This window comes from Miniopterus schreibersii (genome assembly GCF_964146895.1).
Source record: "Miniopterus schreibersii genome assembly, chromosome: 1".
NCBI classification, from domain to species: Eukaryota; Metazoa; Chordata; class Mammalia; order Chiroptera; family Miniopteridae; genus Miniopterus; species Miniopterus schreibersii.
The window spans coordinates 92,908,912-92,914,936 of record NC_138101.1 but is presented as its reverse complement, the minus strand read 5'-3'; positions in this window follow the sequence as shown (position 1 = coordinate 92,914,936).

Sequence of the window (6,025 nt, the reverse complement as noted above, 5' to 3'; positions counted from 1 at the left end):
GACTCCGTTGGCCCCTACTAGCCTAGCCAAAATAGTAATCAAGGCTAATTTCGTTTCCTGTGGGTGAATGGTAGTAATTACAGCCACCAAGCTAAGGAGGTAGTGATGGAGGACTCCTGTACATATCCTTTTAATTCATCAGTCAGGTCATTGCAGAAACTGGATGGATAGTGGAGAATGACTGTAAACTCTCACAGGCTCAGATAAGTAGTAGCCCTAATTACAGATGCTCTACTGGACTTCATATTGTTGATAGAAAAGGTCAATAAGAACTTTGGTTCATAATATGTCATTATTTAATGACTTTATTCTTTAACATTCCCTTTAGAACAATGATCAGAAGAGTTCGTGCTTATATTGGAATGTTCATTTAGTTCTTTCTTTTCTCAAAGGTAGGTTGTATCTTCTGTTCTCTATCAGAAGTGGATCATTTGAATACCCCACAGAAGAACATCACATTGATGACATCAAGCTGATTGGATAGAACTGACAAGAGTTGAGATGTACATTGGAGGCTTTGATAAGACTCATGCAGCACTGAGATGAGAAAATAACTCTATGGGGGTTGAGGGACCTGCCACTTCTGTGAAGAGTTTAGGAGTCCATTGCTTTAGAGTGTAAGGGAATAAATTCTTCAAATTAGAAGACAAATTACTACATCTCCTCCATAAAAAAGGCTCTTGGCCAATTTACTTAAAAATGCAGGTCCATGTTAAATTTCTGGCTCTCTAAATTAATCTTATGCCACACAAATTTTGCTTTTGACCATGGTACTTTCCACTTTTCTAACATGTGTCTACTGAATATTGTCTGTTTTATGCTGATAGATTGTAAAGTCAATAAAGAGGGATCTTTAAATATTGGTTCTTGGAATATAATAAGTGCTTAATAAATATTTAGTGAATTAATTAATGATGTTTATTTTTTATATTTAATTAATTTTTAGAGAGAGAGGAAAGGAGAAGGAGAGAGAAAGAGAAACATCAAGTGAAAGCAGAACATCAACTGCCACCTGCATGCCCCCTACCTACGGGCAATTGAGCCCAAAATGTGGGCATGTGACCAGGCCAGGAATTGAACCAGCAACCTTTTGGTGCATGGGATGATGCCCAACTAACTGAGCCACACAGGCCAGGGCAATGATTTTTATATTTAAAAATAATTATTATTGTTTGTCTAGGTAAGTAGATTAAAATAACCTAGACTATCATTATCAAGTAGGAAGTGTTTAATTTAGCTGTACTAATAAGGAATAGAGAGCTGCTTTATGCCTTCATAATTAAATATTACATTTAATATACTAAAAAAGTGGGTCAATTAAATGCTATTTATAATTGACTAATTATATTCCAATATCAGGAGTGTTAATATTATATTATTTTTTACAAAGGTAACAGGTAATGTTTCATTAATATTGAAAATTAGTTTCCAACTTTGAACAAGGATGCTCAGATGCATAAGTATTTCACCAATGAAATTGACCAAATTGTCTATTAAGCACACCACAGGTCCTCTTCCTGGATACCGCAGGACTTGTCTTTGTTCACCGTATCTACCTCCAATCATCACCCCCTCAACCATTGACACCTCGTACTCTATACAAATAATCTCTTTGTTGGCTTCCACTTTCCTTCTATCTATAAATAAATATATTTTCTGGTGAGCACTGGTCATTTTTAAAGTATTTAAGAAAGCAAAAAGGTAGTGATCTTTTTCTCATTATGGGCAGGCTGAATTGGGAAGGAATGAGATATTTTACACTGGAAAATAAACAATGGACTCTGCGTCATAGAGATTTTCTCACTTCTCCCAGTCCCAGGAAACTTTGCTGCCTCTTATAGTTTCCTTAAGTTAATACCAAGCTGAAGAAAAATCACCAGCCAAGAACCCACAGCAACACACTCAACTGACTTTTGCATCATGTGTTTTCTGAGAGGGAAAGTTGATCACACATTCTCTCTCATTACTGATTCTTAACTTTTCTCTCTTTCACCCTGTTTCTGCTTCTAGTTCTCCCTCTCCATGAGTTTCATCACCTTTCTCCTTATTTTTTTCTTTTTCTAGGTTTGTCTTCAATCTGTAATGTCTTGCCTTAAATCAAAACCTTTCACTACTTTTTTGCCAGAAAAAAATGTTTCACTATTGATAGTAATTTGGGAAATAATTCACTTTATGACATTGCTGAGATAATTGTTAATTCTTATTAAAATTTGAAAATCTTTTAGTTCTGTATTTTATTTTTTTAACTCACTATTTGAAATAATTTTACTTGTTCCCTATTTTTCATCTAATGTATCTTGCATATGTTCATGCATACAAAATAACACACACATCTGTGTTTATTAGAACATACAGTGGAAATTAGAACATGGCAGGCGTACTTTTATTATGTGATTTTTTTACTCAACATAATTATTTTTAATGGCAATAAATATAATATCTTCATGTTTTTAATGGATCTTCATATCTACTTAATATTTCAGAATTTATTGCACATTTAAATTAGTTTAAGCTTATCTACATATAATATTTACCTATATCAAAGGGTGATATATACAAAAATTTCTCTTCATAAACTTTATTCATTTTTTAAGTTATTTCCTAAGAGCATTTTTATAGTAAATGAATTAATATGTATTTTAAAGTATGACACTGCTAAGAAAATAAATAATGATGATGTATTCCTGAGATAATTTTCTTTGACAAAGTTACCAGTACAACATTTTAACTTATTTGGTTATTATATGAAACAAAAGTTAGGAAAAGTAATCTTATATTTGATGTTAAGTAGGACTTGTTGTTAATGCTCCCATGAATTATCATAATAAGATTTGGTTATATAATTAATAACACATAAACAAGGCATCAACCTAAAATTGATGATATTAAACATAATCTATAAAGACAAATGAGTTATAGTGTGACAAGTAGAGAGGTATAAAATATAGCAATTCACAACAGCTCATAAGGATATAAAATATGTAATCTGTACAATAATATATGTATAGCTGTAATGCTATTGTGTTAGGGTTAAAATTTTGTTTGGTGTGCTTAGTACATTTATTTTTAATTAAACTTATTGGGGTTACATTGGTTAATATGATTATATAATTTTCAAGTGTGCATTTCTATAATTATGATTTGTATATTGCATTGTGTGCCCACTACCCAAAGTCCAATCACCTTCCATATTTGGCTCACTTTAATCAGAAAGACCTCATGTGAGTTTGAATTCTTCCAAATTTCTGTGTCTATGAGTTTCAGTTTTATATCCTACATATGAATGAAATCATACGGTTCTTAGCTTTTTCTGACTGATTTAGCATATTCTCAAAGTCCATCCACGTTGTCACAAATAGCACTATTTCAACTTTTTTTTACTAGTTTTCGCTCTGCTTCAGAAATGTACTATTCTAAAGAAAGGTAATCTAGATAAAATATAAACTAAGAAATAAAAATTTGGCTATCATAGGCCAAAAACAAAACCAATCCTCGCAGTGAGTTTTCAAAGGCCAGAGGTTTCATGACAACAAATATTTTTCTGTATTTGTAAGGCATCTATCAACTTGATTAAAAGATTTTATATGAAAAAAGTGAGAGCCACATAGATTCTAATTTTTCTCTTTCTTACATCCTATTGTGTCTTAATTTTTGTTTCATTTTATTCTGAAATACTTCACCAGAAATAACTAGCAGCAGCTCATTCAATAATCTCTGAATCTGTGCTATATTTGGATGTATAATATAAATGAAGACAGGAACACACCCATGTGAATCAAACTCGTTAATTGGTTTATGGCTTGACAGTCCCCAAGTGTATATCACAAATATGTATGATATTCCTGGACCTAGTTTTGCATTTAGAATCAGAATTGGATGAAAGATGGGTGTAATTACATGGGGCCAGATGGCTCTCTTGTGACTACACGTTTACAGAAGCTTTTGCAGGTTATTTATTTCAACACATTTTGGAAAATTCAAACTCGAAGTCTTCTGATTTTTTCACTGTAACACATGAAGTATTTTTTACTTAAAATAAGACATCTTTAAGCATAAAACATGTTTATTTATATCTATTACACATTAAATGTTTTCTAGAAGAAGGTAAGTAAAACAATAGTTTTGTGTACAGTTTGTTTCCATTTTTTATTGTTTAGACTAAGGCTAAACACTGATAAGTTTGTATTATGAAATTAAGCTGAAATTGTAATAGTTAAGTAGGATCAAACTATATGGTTTCTGAACATGTGATTCAGATGAAAAGGCATTTGTGGTGAGACCAATTTATACATATTATAGTAAAATCTCAGATATGTTTGCTATTGGAATACACATTTAAAATAAAAATAATCTAAATGTTTTTATATTTTATATTGGAATATATCTTCTTTAGTAAAGTGTATTTGGAATTAATTTGTTTTTGGTTATTTCTGGTTTATGCTACTATTTTAAACATCTTCATTATTATTATTACTATTATTATCATTATTGTTCAAAATATGACAGATGCCCCCTTTTTTTCCCCATTGACCCCTTCCACCACGCACCCGCTACCCATCCCAGGCCTTCATCACACTATTGTCTGTGTCCATTGGTTACACATATATGCATATAAATTATTTGGGTAATCTCTCCCGACCCACCCACCCGCCCACCCCCAACTTCCCTCTGAGACTCCTCCGTCTATTTCATGTTTCGATGTCACTAAATCAGTTTTGTTCATCACTTTATTATGTTCTTTAGATTCCAAATATAAATGAGATCAAGTGATATTCCTTTCTCTGTCTAGCTTATTTCACTTAGCATAATATTCTCCAGGTCCATCCATACTGTCACAAAGGTTATGAAATTCTTCTTCATTACAGCTGCATAGTATTCCATGGTGTGAATGTCCCACAGCCTTTTTATCCACTCATCTACTGATGGGCATGTGGGCTTTTTCTAGATCTTAGCTGTTGTAAATTGTGCTGCTACAATCATAGGGGTGCATATATTCTTTCTGATTAGTATTTCAGGATTCTTAGGATATATTCCTAGAAGTGAGATCACTGGGTCAAAAATCAGTTCCATTTTTAATTTTTTGAGGAAACTCCATATTGTTTTCCATAGTGGCTGTACCAGTCTGCATTCCCTCTAGAAGTGTACAGGGTTCCCCTTTCTCCACACCCTCCCCAGCACATGTTGTTTGTTGATTTGTTGATGGTAGCCATTCTGATAGTTGTAAAGTGATACTTTATTGTGGTTTTAATTTTCATCTCTCTGATGATTAGCTACATTGGGAATTTTTTCATATGTCTCTTGGCCTTCTGTATGTCCTCTTTGGAGAAGTGTTCATTCAGGTCCTGTGTACATTTTTTTTTTTTAAATATGTCTTTATTGATTTCAGAGAGAGGAAGGGAGAGGGAGAGACAGAAATAGAAACATCAATGATGAGAGAGTCATTGATTGAGCCCACAACCCGGGCATGTTCCCTGACCGGGAATCGAACCCCGATCTCCTGGATCCTAAGTCGATGCTCAACTGCTGAGCTACGCCCTGCCTGGCCTTTGTCCATTTTTTAATTGGATTGTTTGTCTTTCTTTTGTTGAGTTGTATGAGTTCTTTGTACACTTTTACAATTAGCCCTTTATCAGATACATCCTTGGCAAATATGTTCTCCCATACTGTGGGGTTCCTTTGTATTTTGAGGCTGATTTCTTTTGCTGTGCAGAAGCTTTTTAGTTTGATGTAGTCCCAATTGTTTACTTTTTCTTTTGTTTCTCTTGCCCTAGGAGATGTATCAGTGAATATTCCACTATGTGAGATGTCTGTAACTTTACTGCTCATGTTTTCCTCCAAGATATTTATGGTTTCAAGCCTTACATTTAAGTCTTTTATCCATTTTGAATTTAATCTTGTGTATGGAGTAAGTTGGTGATCTGGTTTCATTTTCTTTTTTTTTTTTTTTTTTGCCTGTACCTGTCCAATTTTCCCAGCACCGTTTATTGAAAATACTGCCTTTACGCCATTGTATGCTCTTGCCTCC